At 38.1% G+C, this 19,653-nt stretch overlaps 1 long non-coding RNA gene across 2 annotated transcripts in view; it reads right to left on the minus strand.

The window, feature by feature from the left end:
• LOC135732281 (uncharacterized) overlaps positions 1 to 18,442 on the minus strand; it is a 40,506-nt gene extending 22,064 nt beyond the window's left edge. The window contains exons 1-3 of one of the 2 annotated variants that reach the window (XR_010526727.1): positions 18,246 to 18,442; positions 4,807 to 4,850; positions 1,193 to 2,218 (exon numbers count right to left, since the gene is read on the minus strand). This is a non-coding gene — a long non-coding RNA (uncharacterized lncRNA). Of the gene's footprint in view, positions 1 to 1,192; positions 2,219 to 4,806; positions 4,851 to 18,245 lie in introns of those variants that run through there. The other variant, XR_010526728.1, reaches the window with a different exon arrangement.
• Between the last annotated feature and the right edge of the window lie 1,211 nt (positions 18,443 to 19,653).

Below are 19,653 nucleotides of genomic sequence, written 5' to 3' on the forward strand. Positions count from 1 at the left end.
GTACAATTAGTAGGCTTTTAATTGCTCTGATGTAAGGATAGCCTACATAATCAGTTTAATCTCAAAGAATAATTTTCAAGTATGCAGATTTACAAGTTTACTGTACAAATATGAAAGAGTTTACAAACATGTGGAGAGCCAAAACGTTTCAGCACTCGGACAGCGCCGTGAGGGTTTTGAAAGCATTACTTAAAGGTGACATAGAATGATTGAACGGGTTATTAATCTTTGTTCTGTGATGTGACATGTAGACAAAAAATTTTTTGTTTGGGTCTGTAATGCCTTAGAAGCTTCCTAAAAACCTCTCTCAGATAGCTCTATTAGGGTGGGGGATTTTAAACAAGTGGTTTTGCACCTATTTGGCTCCCCCTACTGGCTGAACTTGCAATCTCATTACTGATTGGCTGACTTTGCTGCCACTCAAAAAATGTAGCCAATTATTTTAAAGTGGAGGGGCAGTGAGATGCCTGTGATGTCATAAGCATCAGGTTTTCAGATTGGGCCGTTTTCTGGTTGACATTTCTAAAAGAGGAATTTCTATGAGACTGAGATGTTTAGCATGTCTAGCACTTTTTGTATGTTTGTGAATGCGGGTAGACTACCATTATTCAACAAAGACAAGGTAAAAATGGTTTTTCATTCTCTGACCCCTTTAAAAAAGGATCTCACCTCACCATATCCAGAGGTACAAATTCATCATATACACTTAAACCGTGGGGTAGCATAAAAAAACATTTGTAGCATTTGTTTAAAGCAAAACATTAAATTTCTTACCAGGCAACAGGTGAAGCAGCTCTTTACGCCTTGTAACGTCTAATAATCGATCCTCATTTATGTTAAAGAGACTCAATAATAATCTTTACATTTTAATCCTTTAATTTTTTTATATTTAAAACTGTTTGTGTGCTGTCGTCCCATATATAGGCGCATACTACTAAAGCGCGCTTTAAATAACAAAAACAATATTGCACTATTGACTTTAGACTAGGTTTTAGTTGGTCAATGTGGTAGTCTATTGTAGTTGCCTCAAAAAAGCAACGCGCCAACAATGCCCCTGAACACAACTCGTTTTCCAGACCTGAACGCCCATGGGTGCAATTTGCTATGTATTTGCTATATAAACAATGTGGCGCTGAACATGAAAATGTCAACTGCCCCAAGTAGAAAAAAAATACTGGTCTTGCACTATATAATAGGACCATAATGTTGCGCCACTAAAACTCATGGCTGTGCTAACCATTATTACCCCGTGAACAGGACGTTGCCATCGACTTTACTTCCATATTGTGATGTATTTGAGAGTAAAATGTAATATCACATGAGGAAAATAGTGGGCCTGGCTTGTGTTTTCCACTGTGAATTGATTGGATATAGAAAAGTAGGCGTTTTCTTTCAGAATCGGAACTGACAGTTGGAGGGGGCGGGTTAAAGGATGCTCCCGCCCAAGCAGTCAAGCTGATGTCATCACGAGGGTGGAAATTATTTAGCTTATTGTGAGGGCACATTCATTAAAGAAGACCCACACAGATAAATTGTTTATAATGAACACTGCAATATACTATTAAAAAATAAGAATTCTCCGTTTTGATGGCGACTTTAAACTGAAAATAATTCAACACATCTTGTCTGTTTAAAATCATAACATTTTACAATAAAATGCATTTACTAGAATGAATTTACAACAAAACAATTTACATGTTAAATGGGTCATAACCAATGCTTTAAGAAAAAAAGGTTTAATGTTAAGGTATGGCAAAAAGTTTTAGTCCCGGCTTGGTCATAGATTATGGAACTTTTGGAAACATATTCACATTGTTGCAAAATTTTATCAAGTTACGATGGGGCAACGCATCTAAATGATCGCAAATACAGCATATACAGTACAGTAATGAATATTCAACACAGTCACACTCACACATGCAAAATTAGCAGATCCTTTCAGTCTCCTGTGAATCTCTCACGAGCAGACCAATAAAACCAAATATTTTACATCGCCCTCTGAATTAAAATGCTGTACTGTGTCTCTCGGTCTCTAACTTGTGTTATATATCGCTCTCTCTCTCTCTTTTTGGGTTGGTGAAAGCTAGAGACAGGAGACAGGCAAAGAGAGGGATAGAGATGGGTGGGTGAGGGTTGTACTGCATTCTTCAGCCTGCAGTGGGATAATGTGTTGGTATGAGCAGTATGTGGCAATCTGCCCAAGCGGCTTCCAGTGCAGCTTTAAAGAATAATAAAGCAATATTAAAAACTCAGATCCTGATAAGAACATAGATATAGCTCTGTAGCCACCCGGAACTAACAAAAACAAACGCACTAACACAAGTCAAATATAGCATGCTATACTACTACTGTATAAATTATTGTGCATTATTTAGACAGTATAAAGGTGCCATTTCGGTCATACAAATCACAACTTGCCTTAGTTTTGTTGCATAATGTGTATCATATTTATAGTACAAAAAAAAATAACTTTTATAATTTACAACCTTAAGGAAATAAGAATGACACTGCATAGATCTAGGGATGCACCGATACCACTTTTTTGGAATACGAGTACGAGTACTCGCATTTCAGTACTTGCCGATACCGATACCAAGTACTTAATAAAAAAAACATGACTTAAATTTACAGGTAACAGCTTTAGTCATATAATTTAACAAAAAAACAAAGGACTAGTTTTCCAGTTTGTTGTAAACTCTGCCTCTTTGGACAACACAAGAGGTATTAACGCCTTACACACCGCTCAAACATAGACATTTCTCAAACCGTGGTATCGATTCAAGGTATCGGGGGACTTTTAACGAGTACGAGTACTTTAGAAAATGTGGTATCGAGGCCGATACCGGTATCGGTGCATCCCTACATAGATCGGTACCAAGATATTAGCAGAAACGTTTGTGTGCATGTTTATGGCCCTATCTATGCCAAGATATGCATGTTTATGCTGCTTAGTCTTCAAATTGTAACATGCCATCTAAAACAGCTGCTTATTCTATCAGTCTTGCTAAATGTAATACACAAAGTGTTACTAACATGTAATCATGTATTTATATATTTATTTGAAGTGCTACTATTCCAGTTTTATAAAGACATCAGGGCTCTTACGAAGAAGAAAGAGCTTGCAAATAAAAAACAAGACTGAGCTTGCATACCATATAAAAATGACAAGAAAAATTAACTGTAGTATGCCTTTTTAAAGTGTTGCATGTGACCAAACTTGATACTAGGCAGATTTGTTATAAATAACATTTACACTTTATGCATTTGGCACGTAAACTAACAGTGCATTAATTTAAAAGGTATACATTTCAAATTACATAACACTTTGTGTGTTTCCTGGGATCGAACCCAAGATCGTTTAGATCTTTCTCATCCTCTAGAAACAGGCAGGAAAACAGACAGACTTTCAGTATTTTAAGACAGACTTCCCTTCCTTCATCACCTTTGCTCTACTCAAGTCATCCATCTACTGATAGCTGGAAAAGGATGAGCGATATGAGGCAGAGGAGTCGGTCGGCTACACTAACCAATTTCTCACTGGTGAGTGAACTTGGCACATCCTGTCAGGAGGGCACCTGGGTCGTGTCAATGTTCCACCATGTGGTCCAGAATTGATAATTTGGGTGTTACCATTCAAAGTCCAGAGTCAAATGGCGTAATAAAGGCAGTTACTATAAAAATAATGATATGTCTGCACTACAGGGCTGGGTGTGAATCAGATAAACATCTCTGTGAGTGCGCTGGACAAACAGCGCTCGAGGAAGATCAATGACTGCAGTAAAAGTCGATACTCGCTGCATCCGATCTGACTAACAAAATCTTCCCTTCCTCCGTGTTTGGCTCTCCATCTCGGTTTCTACTCGTCTCTCTATATGCCAAGTCAAACCCTTCATCTTCCATTTTCTTTGTCGTTCGCATTGCCTCTTTCCTAACCCCCCACCCCACCTGCTTGCTCTGCTGCAGTGCGATCTGATTGGATAAAAGCTTGCCTCGAACCACTTTAACTTTGTCCGAATATGCTACACCATTGGCTATCTCTAGTAGGCTTGAGGTAGAGAAGGTGGGGACTGGACATTCCCCGCAGTCCTGTACCCAGTGCGAGGAGGGTGCAGTGGGCATGACTCCGCAAGCAAGGCCCAGGCAGACTGGTGGCCTGCCTGGATAGGACCGGATGGAGCCGGACTGGAGGACTTGGAGATTAAAGTTTATGTGATCGGGCACATCCATGGGCAGCTATCGCATATCAAAGATGGGCGCTAAGAAGGTGCCAGGAGACTGCTGAGTCATGTTTTCTTTTGCTTGCTGCCTGCACAGATCTGTCAAATCCCATCATGAAATACTTTGACAGGTTTATTTATATCCTAGTTATTCTTTAAATATGGCTTGGTTATAAAGAGAATGCATTTCAATTTACGTCAACATTATTTTAAATGTCTTGGATAAACAGAATTGTATTTAGGTGCAGGGATTAAGAGCTGGGCAATGAATATGTACAAGACAGTAGTAGGTTTTGGCCTAATTCCACTCCAGCAATCGAATAATACAACACACGTGCACACCCACAATTCCTCATCCAAAGTTATGATGATAGCCGTCTGACTCATGGAGTGTGACTATGGAGGGGAGGTTTTATCGGCCACTCCCTTTTACACCACACTGTTCTGCTAGGTCATGTTTTAAAGCCACAAATCAAACAGCCAACTCCAACAGGATGCTAATATGCCGATCTGCCACCTGCAGGTTCAATGCAGAACTACACTTCACATTTCAAGGGGCACGCTGCAGGATATATCACATCACTCTTACCTCTGTGTGAAATGTGCAAATTCATGTTGAGTTTGTAGATTCATCTATAAAGGAAGATAGAAAGCACAGTTTAGTTAAATAATATTTTATATTCAAACAAGAAATTTGTGGGAGATGGGCACAGCAGTGCGTATCAAAACTTAATGTCTATGTAAAAAAAAAACAAAAGCTATTCTATCTCTTTCTTGCCTTTTAACTCACTCTACATGCATCTCTTTCTCTTTTTGCCACATGCCATCTCTCTCCTTTTCTTTGTTTTTCTGTGCACTGTAGTTTTCTCTTTTCTCTTGTTTCAAATCTACCTTGCCCCCCTTCCTCCAAACCACATTGTCCTCAGATGCCCTGGCGCCATTTTTACTTCATGCTGGTGCATTTTCTGTGTGTGTGTGTGTGTGTGTGTGTGTGTGTGTGTGTGTGTGTGTGTGTGTGTGTGTGTGTGTGTGTGTGTGTGTGCTAATGTTTCTGTGATGAAATCTACTTCTTTGGCATAACAAAGCTTAATACTTTTTTATTATCAAAGCAGCAGTGGATAAAGCAATTATATTAAATTATAAAATAAATAAAAAAGCTAAAAAAAATAAGATTAAAATGAAATAAAAGGGATAAAGATCTGATACTGATCACTCATTTTTCTCATACGGTCATAGACAAAAATGAACTATGCTCCGAATACTGAGGGTTTTTTGTAGCACTTCTGTTCTCGTAAAAGGCAGGGAAGAGTATTTCGTTGTTTGGCATATTGTCAAATTTATGACATATTCAATTAATCTTGTTTGACTTTTCAATTTCATGGATTTCATTCAGCTTTATGCATTCAAAAAAGAATTCCAGCTTTGTCTCATTTTGATTTGTTCGCATTAGAGGCAAAGCCTAACCTTTCATTTTGTATAAGCTATGATTTTCAGTTTTTTTTCCCACTCACTCCTTGTTCCCAGTAATTCCCTGCTTTCATTTTAATTAACGTTCTTTCGTTCTCTCCCTCTCTGATGAAGAAGGCGGTGGGAATTGGGGTGGATTTCCGCATTGGTTGCCATGGCACCAGACAGCTCCATTTCTACCAATGCACAGAAGTAAAGTGTGTATGTGTGTGACAGTGAGATGCTGTCCAAATTGTGAACGTCTGCATTTTAGTCAATCACTCAGTTGTATTGTGACTGATTCATGAGTTATCAGTGTCTGAAAAAACGTCTGGGGCAAAAAATATAAATACTCTGATTTTAATCTATTTCTATTTAACCAAACAACCTCAATTCTGCATATCGATTCTTCATATCGATTCTTAACGTACGTGCTTTACTTCAGGCAGGCTTAGTAAGGAGTGTCCGTAAATGATGCTCAGGACAGTTGACAGAACTAACACTTGTCACCACCGGCCAGTGCTACATGGCCCCGAAAGTTTATCGTTTGTGCATCACATGTTTTAGAACAAATGTAAATATTTCAAAGTTCAAAGCGTTAATGTCATATGCACAAGACAGAGTACATCAACCTTGCACAATGACATTTTTTTTGCTGTCCGTATAAGTTTCCCATAGTAGAAGAATTTTAGGAAGAGTAATACATACAGTATAAAATAAACAAGTAATAAAGTATGGGACAAACAACTAATGAAATATATGTGTTATGTAATATTTATTCCAGTCTGTTATAAATATTAATGTGCAAAGTAACTGCAATGTAAATGCAAAGATTTAGGCAAAGAAGACACGAAACAGATCTTAATGCGCTACTCTGTGTTTGAAAAGCCTTAAGCACGCGCTCGGCAAGCTGTATCTCAAAGCTTCAGACAGTGCACAAATACTGTGTATATGTTTCATTGTGCTTGCAAAACTAATTTCAAAATACCGTGATTATCCTCGTAAACATAGTCGGTTGTAAATGTGAACAATTCAGAATTTTTTTTATATTTTGGGATTTGTGCATTACATTTAGATCTTAAAGTGAAAAAATTCCATGTCTGCAAAACTAAGATTTTTAATGAAATACTGATTGCTTATGAATATTGATCTAAACATCGACATCGAACCGAAACCATATACAAACGATTGACTCGCCAAATTGGTCACAATACCCAGCCCTACTTAAAACATTAAACAAATCAAATGGCGTACTATACTGTAAGAAACTAACTACCAGTCTGCTAACTGTGCAGATGTATATGAGGATAAATTAGTGGTACTTCCCTAAAGATTGATTTAACCTGTATAGATTTCACTTTGCTTTGCTTCGGTGTGTTTCACTACCATTAGGGGCTATTATAAGCGCACATCTGGTGCACAGCTTTCTATTCCTCTCACAGTAGTGTCTTTGATCTGTTGCTTTCCTTTTTTTTGTTGCTATTTTTCCTTTCTTCCCAGAAGATGGCAGTATTGTTTTACAGACATCGCTTTCCACTCATTCTCCCACAATTCTGACCTGTGGCTTGTGATCTAAAGTTCTTCAGGTTCAGTCCTATTGACCGTGTTTTGTAAGTTACAGTAAAGTTTGAGTTTTTTATTTATTATATATGGATACAGGAAGGATTTAAAGCAACACTATGTAGTTTTTTTAACTTTAAATAATGTATCTACAATTATTTTAGTGATAGAACAACTTTTAACTGGACAAATTGTACTGTTGCTGCAACCTGAGCAGCCTCCTAGCTGCTACAAGCACACTCTGAAAGTGGCAGTGGAAAGTAGGAAACAGAGCCCCGCCCCTCCCCCTGCCTGCAGAAGAGTGTCTGATACCAGGCACTGTTGCGCTTTTCAACCACATGGGGGAGCTGTAAGTCATTTTTACATGGAAACTACATAGTGTTGCTTTAAAGGGAATCATATAGGGTGCATTTATATCATATAGGATCTCATAAATAAAAACACTTTATTGCTCCGACATACACGCTTATAGTGCAAAAGTGATATTTTAAGCAGTCAACTAGCGCCCTTAACTGTACTAAAACTAATATTTATACCAGGTATAAGTTACTTTTTTTGTCCCCGTTTTCATTTATCAACTTTGCTCATTCATACGTTTCTATTGAAATTCACACTCAAAATCACAAACTGAAAAGAATAAGGTGAAAAAGGTACGAAAAGGGTCACATAAAGAAATCAATGCCAGCCGTTGTCATTCATTTTAGATGATCTAGGGCCTTTCATTGCTTTTTCCTTGAAGCGTAGGCACTGTACAAACTTGCAGAGGCACATAGTGATATTTACACACACACACACACACACACACACACACACACACACACACACACACACACACACACACACACACACACACACACACACACACACACAAAAAGCACATGTGAGCATTGACTACAGCACAGTGCACGTGAGCATACAGAACTGTTGAAGGCCTTTGCCTTGAGGATGAGCCTCTCCACCAATTTAAACAAAAGGGCCCCTCCAGCGGCCTGTAGGACAAACACTCTTCCCAGAGAAAACACTGACACAGTTACACTGTAACCCATCCTACGTAAGAGGACACAGACGCAGCTGTGGAAAGGCCCCTTGGAGAGAGGGAAACTATGCGGATATCTTGAGTTCAGAGTAAAGACAATAAAGTCTTTGACAGTGCAATCGTTTCTGTATTTCGGTACAGTCAAAATGTCTCAAATTGTCCCCACTCTTTCTCTCTGGCCTTTAAAGGCTAAACGTCAATAAAAGTTTATTTTCTTTTTCACTGCATGCATGTTTACTAATCCTGTTTCCTGATTTCCTGATTTTTTCCTGAAATTACAACCTGCAGTGCAGCACTTTTTTAATTGTAGGTAAAAAAAAACTTATTGTGACATAAACAAAATAACTATACAGTATGTATAGTTTTAAAAACTACAGCAGGATTTTTTTTTTACAAAGAATGAATAAGGTTTCCACCCCGAGGGGCCTCTGGGTGTACGTGTACATGAATGACTATTTGCACATATATGTCCCTGACTGTATGTGCGTGAGCACTGTAAACATACAGTGCAGCTCTGAAAGCGCTGCACCCTGTGACCCGAGGAACTGTGGCAGGGCAACGGGTTCATTCACATATGTACGCACACACACACACACACACACACACACACACACACACACACATTCAGTGGAGGCCTCTAAGGGAGGAAACATACATGCCTTCTCCATCTGACACCGGCAGCCTGCCTCTTACACACACACATATGTACACATGCACATGTTTGACTTTTTTCTTTTCTAAACAGCAGACATACTGTATGCATGGAAAGCGCAGATCCTGTGTTAATTATTGTATCTGTAAACACGCATCATACTTGAGCTCTCCATTAGGGTGAGGTCACATTATACATTCTGTATATACTGTAGCTTAAAAGAGGCTCATGCATAAGGAATGGACAAAATGTGTGCCATGTCTAAGACACTTTCCAGGTCTCCCCTTTGCCCTTCTTCAGTCAAAGAAAGGAACGGTATGTTCTGCCTCTGAGCAAACACGCTTACAATATCGTTCCAACATAAACGCAGAAGCCCATGTTCATATACACGTATGCCTGGAACATGAAACAATCCTTAATTTTAGAACGAACACTTAAAATAACATACGTAACCCTGGTCATCTAGTAATTTCTGTAGTAATTTATTCAGTTTTCGACATAAAACATTCCACATAATGTAAAATATAAGCTTTGTATCTGAATAAAGCCATTTCAAAAATTCAAGAAGTTTAAGTAAATCAAACTTTGGAGCTCATCTTATAATTATATTGAGACTTTAGCCTGGATTTCACAGAAAGGGCCACTTACTGTTATAGATTCAGGACAATGATAGTATTAATGCAGACATCGATCTATAGGAAATGTGTAGTAACTCGACACAGTTTTCCTGTAGACCTTTTAAAATCTACTAAGAATCTATCCATTTGATCAAATCTGTTTAGTGGTTTCAGATGTCCAGTAAAAGACTATATTTAAAAATGCAACATGGTACTCCTCAATACACTGTTAAGGTGTATAAACATTCCAGAACTTCTTACAGCTTGAGAATAGCCACCTCAATCATTAACCTGTAAAAAAACACTGAGCTCTTTCAATGTAACTGGAATTTTAGCATCTCAATTTCCACAGAAATGGATATCATAATGGGGATCGGGTTTCCAGGCCATTTTCTTATTCTCGGACTGAATAAAGAGCTTGAAAACAAGGTTTAGAGAGGAAACATTTCTCTTCAACCATACAGACAATAATGTATGGCCATGACCTAAACACAGATCAGAATATAACTATAGAGTACAGTTTGATGACATGTGTGGCTCTGTGATTTACCATAAGCTTTTCTGGATTTCTATGCATGAAAGTATAATAAACACAGCAGTCACTTAATAGCTTTCTTGAATCGTGCTGGCAGTCATGTGTAATGTACACAGAGGCTCTCTTATGGTTTACTAAGACATAGTGAAAGGCTAATGACGTGTTGGGAGACATTTCTGCTAGTTACAGTGAAAGAAGACAAAGCGATTCTGTTAAACAAACCCTCTCGAACTGCACCTCATGACAAAGGGAATAAAAATGACTTGCATGAAAATGTCATAAACAGATGTTTCCCAGGCCAAAAAAATGTGAAAATCATTACGCTGTGTCCGGGCGTTAGGAGAGACTATTGAAATTAATCAGGGAATTAACATTGGAATGTGATTTTTCTCTGCGGCTGGATTTACTACCCGGAGGAGCGCCTGGAACGCGTTCAGTGACGCCTCCCTAAAGAAGCTGGAGGAAAACCTCTAGTATGATTTTTTCTGCAACACTGACTTTGTTTAATACTATATTTTAAATTTTACTTAAACTCTTTATGCCATTAACGTATGTCTACAACTGTGTAATTTCTTTCTATTTTTTGGGAAATTTTTGTAGTAAAATCTCAAGGGGGTTTTCTATAAAAATCAAACACATCTGTTGCTGGTATTGTGTTGCGACTCTGGATGCTGCTTAAAATCCTGTAGTGCCACAGAGCACCATTCACATTGTTTACATCTGCAGATGGTAGATGTGGATTCGATGCACATTTTCATAATCCCCCCCCCCCCCCGTTTCTTACTCACAGCCTGTAAGTAGCTTATATTTTAACAAAAGAACACCTATTGTCCCATTCACGTTTTTATATTTCCTTTGGTGTGTAAGTGTGTATTAGTGCATGTTAATGTTATTCAAAAGATACATTCCCCAAAGTAAACGATGATGCGAGTTATTGTCTCCAACGTAAATCACTTTTCTTGAATTACGACAAACACACAGATTGTAGGCAAAAGTTTACTTCCTGGGATTGGTGATGTATACAGACTGACATTATCATAATTCCTCCCACTTCGGACTCACAGCCTATAAGTGAACTCCTGTAAGCAACCAAATCTTTCAAACATGGTAAGGAGGGTAACGTTTCCGGCTGACATCAGAGGTATTCAGGCCAGTCACAACGTACAGATTAGCTGACCAATCAGGGACACAGAGCTTTTTAAATCCGTGCATTTCAGGAAGAGAATGAAACTACAAAAATGTACGGTATGTGGAAAATAATGGGTTTTTTTAACCATAAACCACACAAACACATGTTATTATACCAAATACACAAAACAACCTAGTTTTTTAGCAATGAAATAGGTGTTCTTTAAAGAATTTGCTATTGACTTTTCAAACCATAAATCAAATTAGAGTAAGGCTTGTTGTCTTTCATTTATATCACAAATGCAGACACAAATGGTTTTAGGTTTTAGTATCGTTACATTACCAATCTGTTACATTCTGCTCAAGTCGCACTGACTAAGTTGATTGATCATCTTGGTCATTTGTGTTTTCTGGATCAGATTCAGGCTCGTATTGATAAGGTACTAAATATGTTATAATCTCTTGGGAGCTGATCTTCCAAATATAGGGCGATTTATAGTCGTGCGTAGCTCTGCGTAGCCTGACGCGCACCTCACAAAATTTCTAACAGCGCGTCGGCTCTACGCGGACCGCAAGCGCTGTGATTGGTCCACCAGAACCCCTCCGGTCAGGTAAAAAAAACTGCGTCATAGGTTTTTCCGTTTGAGACGGTGAAAACAAAGATGAGCCAAGTTGAGGAGTGATTTAACTCAAACTGCAACTTAAGTTGCTGTTTATTTACTTCCATCATTGCTGGTCTTCTCAAATTATACACAACAAGTTGCTATTTCTTCTTCGTTTTGTGGGTTAACTTGCTTAGCTTCTTCTTCTGTGACGACTTCTGCTGCTACTGTGGTTACACGCGTGATTACTGCCAACCAGCGGTTTTGCGTGTGTTTGCAAGTCGACACGGACGGCGACGCACAAGTATAAATGAAAACCGACGTGGAACCTACGCCGTCGCTGCTACGCCGTAGGACCTACGCACGACTATAAATCGCCCTTATGGTTAGGAGCACCACATCTCCGACAGTCGCTTCAGGTATTCTGATCATCACAAAACATTGGATAGCTGGCCAATCAGGGCACACCACGCTTTCTGAGAACGTTGAGCTTCGTACAAATCAACGCATTTCAGAAAGTTAAAATAATATACGGTATGTAGAAAATAATGTGTTTTTAACCCTAAACCACGCAAACACATTGCATAACACCAAATACACAAAATTAGGTATTTTAGCAACGTAATAGGTGCTCTTCAAGACATATAAAATAAATAAGCTAGGGAAAAATAAATCTGGTTTGACCAGAAATAATGTTTTGCCAGCTATGTATAAATTATAACGGATTATAGACACAGTAGCTTTAAATAAATGTAAAAGTTAAAACTAAGCTCACACATCCAAAGTGTTGTGTACGTTGTATCATGCCTTATATACGATGCAGCGCCTCTTATCCCGTTGTCCGACTCCCTTTAGGAGTATTGCATTGCACATATGGAAAGAGAAACTTTCTACAATACGAAATCAGACAAAATGTACCACTAACGTTTGTAAAGGCAAACACATACAGACACACAGGAAACACAGATATTTACACTATTAATTATACATATCAGGGAACTTTGTATACTTAACACCTTATCTACAAAACATCTCCTTATAACCATTTGTGTGCGTGTGTCTACTTATCTATTATAAGTTATATTTCTCCAGTCTCAGTGTCCACACATGACCCTGCCTGATCCATGAGAACATGGAAACCCACTTCCTGTCATTCTTTGGAATATTTTGGGATGCATGTGTATGCACGTTTTTTTCTATGCTACCATTCCTCATTCATTTTACAACAATTTAGTAGTAGCAAACCATGATACTTTCAGGCTTTCATGGCAGCACACTTGAACTCCCCTTCAATCTCATAACAGAACAGAAATTTGTCAGGACTATAAAGTGTAATTTAGTGCACAATGTGCTCAGTTTTTGGATAGAGACCAGCATCCCTGGTTTGGTTGGAGGCACAGAGAGATAAACAGTATATGTTTATGTGTGTGTGTGTGACAGAGAGAGTGTGTATGAAGAAATAGATGGTATTTTTACACAGCTGGGTCAGACTTAGCCCAAGGCATCTGTCACACTCTCTTTCCCCATCTACCATACAGCTAATGGTGTCAGATTTTACCTCAATCCACTGAAAAGAATAATTGACCAAGTTCTTCATAAAGTTTCTCTTCCAAGCTTCCTTCACATTATACAGCTCTTATACAGATATATCTGCTCACTACTGCATCACTTAAACTCTTCACCTTATGATAAACAGTTTTCATTTGAGTGGTTTGACAGTATAGTGTGGAAAGGCTTGACAGCAACCCTACTCATTTTCCAATGTACAGTATTATTTGTGTGTTACATTATTGTGGATTTTTTTTTCTACAAAAGGACCAATATACAGTCATTGCTAAAAGAGCTCAGATGCAAAACCTTCTAAGTCAGATTTTTTCTTGTAAATGAGCATTTTTATAATGGATTCTGCCAACAAACATGTCCTCATTTGAGATAATGTAGGGATGCAACGCACTCTGTAAAGCAGTTTGTCCATTTAGGGCTACTGTAGAAACATGACGGCAACTTCCATGAAAGGGGACCCGCGGTGTATGGAGATAAAAACAGCTCATTCTTACGTAATAAAAACAATACACTTCGTTATGTAAGGTCTTTATACACCGCTGAAAATATATGAATGTATTGCATTTCTGTCAAGAGATCCTTTTATAAGTTACACAAGAGTAATGGTTTAATTCTAATACATGTTCAAGATAAACACATCTCAGTTCAGTCATAACTGGATACAAAAATAAAGCCAGACGAACGCCCCTGTATCTGTGTTTTTCATTTCTGCTGCTGTTCTATTTGACATAGACTGTCAAAATTCATCCAGCTCAAATAATCTCACATGTTCCTTTGCATATATAAGTTGAAAACTGAATTTCAATGCAAAAAACAGTCAAATTATATGTGTTTGTGGCCAAGCTTCGTTCTGCTGAAGTTGTTCTTCTGAATTTAGCTGGCGAAATGCAAAGCATTTGCTAACTATGGACTGAGCAATCTGATGCTTGTTTTTATAAACGCTACGGCAAGTGGAGGATTACCAAGATTTATTTATATTCAAGCTATTTTGTATTGCCACATGCCATGTGATTATGTTGTTGATGCATACACTGTCAGAAAAAATTGGTCAATAAATGGTCCAGCTGTCACTGGGGCAGCACCCTAATATGTACCATTTCGGTGCCAATAGAGGTCCGGACGTCACGTGACCCATTTTGTTTACATCGCCATTTTTGCAGGCAAGGACAGCCGGGAGCGACTATGAAATGAATGGAGCCATGCATGAGTTTCAAGGCAACAGAGTTCACTGCGCAATTTAATTTCATAAGACATACCATGTACAAAGCAAAACTTAATAGATTAAATATAACAGATCCTTAAAATGCCCACAGAGTGCTTTTAACGTGTATCAATAAAGAAACTGATAGCTTTTCTGACCTGCAATATTCTGATATGTACACATACTCCATCAACTTTCCCTCATCCTACTCCGGAGACTCTTTAAAAGACATTTTGCAACGAATATTCAATTTTGAATTTTGCCGGCATGCTTTGTTGTCATTGGAAGGGTAAGTCAGCTGTGTTGTTCGTAATCGACCCTAGCTGTCCTTATTTGTAGGTAGCAGCATAGCTAACGTTATATCACTGTGTGAGTAGTACAGTAGACATTATAAATGTAATAAAATCTTAACCGGTTTAATCCCAAATGTACAAGAAAAGTGAGTAAAAATTTTGTTTTATGTTTGTGACATAATGTGTATACTGAAAATTATTACAGTATATAGCCTATCAACCCACTAATAGGCTATAGATTTTAAACTCTTTCATGTCATTTTAGGCTTACTATGAAACATATAAAAATGTTAAAATAGTAAGGTTTGTAAAGTCTAAACAGTATGATATTAAACTGTTGTTCAACCACTATCAATACCATTGCTACAGCCGCACTAGCACTCTCATTTTTGCCTGTCAAAATGACGGAGTTAAGCTGTGTGACGTCAACCGCAGGGACTCTATACTGTATGTATACATTTGGTACCAGAGGTAATTATAGGTACCTTTGAGGTACTAATATGAACTCTTTAGTTCCAATGGTGTACTCTTTGAAAGGGTACCGCCCCAGTGACCGCTAGGGACCTTTGTTTGACCATTTTTATTACAGTGAATGGGGATGAATAAACTATAACAAAAGTATATAACAGTATGTTTAAAAAGTCTAAAGTGTGCACCCTGTCATTATAGATTATTCAAGTTTTTTCAGCTAAGCATAAAGAAAATCAAACTAGGTATGCATGTGGCAGCACAAAAAGTGCTTTGTCTACAGGTACAAACTTTCTTTCCATCTCAGAAAAACGCATATGGAAAAAAAAGAAAGAGTGAGAGGTGAGAAAAGGCACTTTCGGTCATTTCATATGAAGGGCAATGGTTTCGGCAGTTGCTCTGGGCAACGTGCCATTGTTTACATGTGGGAGGGATTTTTGCAGGGCTATGCAATGCCATTGGCTGAGGTCAAGTTACACTCTATCAACAAAGATTTTGAAATCTTGTGGTGAACCCAGCAGCAGTACCAATACATGTAATATGAAATTAACTACTAAACTAACACCAGCACAATTTTTTTTTTAGATTATGATCTTTAACAGCATAAACTCTAAAAACTTTCTTTTTAAAAGGACCTATCTTCAATTTTCTGTGAACCCTAGACACATATATGCAACTGGATAAACAGCGGAGGGCTATGTAGTGAATGTTCAATAGATTTGTTTTATTGATGATTGCTACATGGGCTTTGTGTAGTGATGGTGTCAATTATTTCTGGGGAGAGTGTGAATACCTCAGCCGTTGCACAACAGTGCAAGAAGACAAAAGTGGAGCAAAGGTAAAGTAGTGCAGACACTCCAAAAATGCAAACACAACTACAAACACTGCACCAACATCCAAACAACAACTCCTGAAGAGACATTAAAGTAGATTTCCTTCACACTGAGCGGGTAACAACAAGCAAACAGCCACAGTAATTATAGTGTAATCTGTGTCGAAATTAGTTGACCCACTCAAACTCAAAGTTTGAGTTTGGCCCTGGTTTGAACTTTGACCTCTGTAAGACCCTACAGAGCAAGTCCCTCATGACCTCATCCTTTCCTCTCACCCACACAAAGGGAGTCATCGTGACCTCTCGCTCCTCGGTATGAGGCAGCTGAGCCAGCAGAGCAAAGAAATGACAACTAATCAGATTAAATAGAGGAGGAAAGGGAGAAGACTAAATCACAAGAAATTAGTTTGTGTGTTATGGATGCGCACACGGGACGGGCCACGGATGTCAAATAGTCGTGTCTACTTTCTATACATTTAAAATTTAGTATTTTAAGGATAAACTCTGCACTCCGTTGTGCCTCCTCCAGCTGTTTCTGAACGCAGGAACAGATGTAAACACCCCCAAACGCACCTAATCCGGGTCAGACGAACCCAAAACCAAACTAATTACGCAGAGTTTCTTTAGGGCAAGTCAACCCACCAACCCATCTCTACCCATGAGCACCCACGCACTTAAACACATTACCCGGTTATTCAGTTACTAAAACATTCTCGGATGTCTCCTCTTTCATTTCGTTTTACTCATGACTCTTTCTTGATGTAGGTGAATGGCTGAAATGAAGATTTGGGGCTGGCTGTTTTTAAGAAGTGCCATACAGGTTGTGACTGAAACGGGATGTATATGACCAGCGGACAGATTGGAGGATTGTGTGCATGTATGTGTGAGTGAGTGGTTAGCGTGAGAGATGAATGATGACTGAATGACCTTCACATGTGCGTGTTGTTATTTTCCACAGGGGTCGGCCACTAAGAATGCACGGCATGCAAAAACCCTAAGTCCTTTTCTAAATCTCATCATCTCTCACTCTTTCGTTCTCCCTCAACCTACCTCTCCCTCTTCTGCTTCTTACTGTTATCATGAATCAGTTTGACTAATTCCTCTCTCTCTCTCACTCATTTATTTTCTTTCTAAATGATTGTAACTCAAGTTCAAAATGTGGGGTTATTTTAGGCAGTTCCCCTCAGGATATCCTTTCGGACAGGCTGCATGTTTTAACCCCTCATCTCACTGTCATACAGAAAGTTACCGAACAACTTTTGCAAGCTGTGCTCATCCCACTTGTCACGTATACAGTGCAAGTATTAACAAATTCAAAGCCTGTGGAAAATTGATGAGCGATTACATGGATACTTTTTCCTTACATTGCTTTCTTCTCAATCAACCAGCGGCACACACAGACAGCTGTGGGGAAGTGCTTTGATGCCGTCTGAAACTGTGAGTGTGTGTGCCCCTTAAAAACACAAGGGAGAGAGAGATAGTCTATTTCTGGATGCAGTAGATGTCTGGATGTCTGAACAAAGGAGACACGGTTGAGACAGCAGCTGTGTCCATCAGAGCAACCCCTCTGACAGCATTCCTCAAGCACACATGTATATGCTCAAACTCTATAGGAGTACACGGACCCTTACACATACATGTATACGGACACATATATGATAGTCATGCACAGTCATTGACGCGGAACAAGTGTGTTGCATTTCAACACCATTGCATACACACACATGCAAACATTAACTTTCCTTTCACATTCCTCAACGTCAAGAGAAATGTATAAACAAAGGTGATTAAAATCGATATATTAAATAGGTACGCACAAACTGTCTAGTCACACATATATACTGCTCTAAACTAATACGAAACTCTGAAAAGCTTGCTACGTATAAACATTTATTGACACCAATGTAGTTTTAATTGACACACGCACTTATAAAGACGAAAACATAAGTCTATGCTAACTTTAAAATCTCCCGCTTCTGTGAACTAAATAAACGGTAAAGCATGCTAACTGGTACCCAAACTTAAACTCGCAAACACACACGTCCATACGTCGACACATACAGTGCACGCAGCCGGACACCAGAAATCTACTTACCCATTTTTCCACTTCAACATCAGCTTTCTGTTCAATGTGGTGATCTGTTCTTTACATTCACTCCTCATCAACACACCTTATCCTCTCCTTCAGTTCTCTTTACTTTCTTTAGGAGTCAGTTAAATCCAGTTTCAACCTCCACCCTGAACAACAATGAGAGCGAGAGAGTGAGAGAGAGAATGAGAGAGAGAGAGAGAGAGATTGCTCCAGACAGAGGCGCTCGGTGAAAAGACCACTGCCACTTTTCTGCATACTATCCAACCCCCCACCCTCCTTCTCCGCTTATGCCCTCCCCTCTCAGAGACTCAGTCCTGCGCTTGAGCAGAAGCTATCCGGCACAGTCCAAAGTCCATTTCAACTCCAGCATGTACGTATGTGTGCGTTAGAGGAAGAATTAAAGCAAGTGACTGTTTGCGCTGTCCTGGGTTTGCATCCATAGTGCATGTAGAGTTATGTAATGTTTTTATTTAAAGAGGATCACACCTATTTTTCTGTTTGTTTTTTTAAAGAAAGGATGAGATGTTGGCTGTCTTGGTGGCTCAGGCAAGGTTGGACATAAAAAAAGGTGTTTATTTGTTTGAACAATGTTTAGTGTCCAAGTGAGGCACAGGTTCAATTCCTAATTCCAAATCTTATTTATGTAAATATGCATTTTTAAATAAGAAAAGAAAATTATAAATTAATTTTAGTCAGTAATGAAGTAAGAATAAGTTTTTAACCACATTAATCTCATTATGAAATATACAAATAGTTTACACATATGGAGGACCAGAAGAGTCATGCAAAATGTAATAAAGAACTTCAATTTTTAATAACTACCTGGACAATAAAAATAGCAATTAATAGATTTGTTTAAAAAATCATTAATTAATCTATAAATAAATAGACAAAGTTACAAAAAAAATCATTATGTAACATTTTATTAGGCAATAAAAAGTGAGATTATAAAAGTAATGTAGAAATGAAACATTAATCCATTAATAAAAACGGAAAAGCTAAATAGAGATGCTAAAACGAAAAGCAAATCGAATAGCGAAAAGAATAAAGAGAACCATTGGGAAATGAAAACAGAAATGTTAAATGGAAACGCCCTTTTAAATGCCTAATTTAAACCTGTATTTGTAGTTCAATTTATAAATCCAGTTATTTATTTCTCTTTTTAAATCACTTTTTGAAATACATTTTGAAATTCCATTATTTAATTAAGAATTTATAAATGCAATTTTATTTTTTGTTTTTGTAAATTGTTATATTACTTTGAACTATTTATTAATGGATTAATATTTCATTTCTACGTTATTTTATAATCTCGCTTTTTATTGCCTAATAAAATGTTACATAATGATTTTTTCTGTAACTTTGTCTATTTATTTATAGATTAATTAACAAATCTATTAATTGCTATTTT

The sequence above is a fragment of the Paramisgurnus dabryanus genome, chromosome 5 (assembly GCF_030506205.2).
Source record: "Paramisgurnus dabryanus chromosome 5, PD_genome_1.1, whole genome shotgun sequence".
NCBI classification, from domain to species: Eukaryota; Metazoa; Chordata; class Actinopteri; order Cypriniformes; family Cobitidae; genus Paramisgurnus; species Paramisgurnus dabryanus.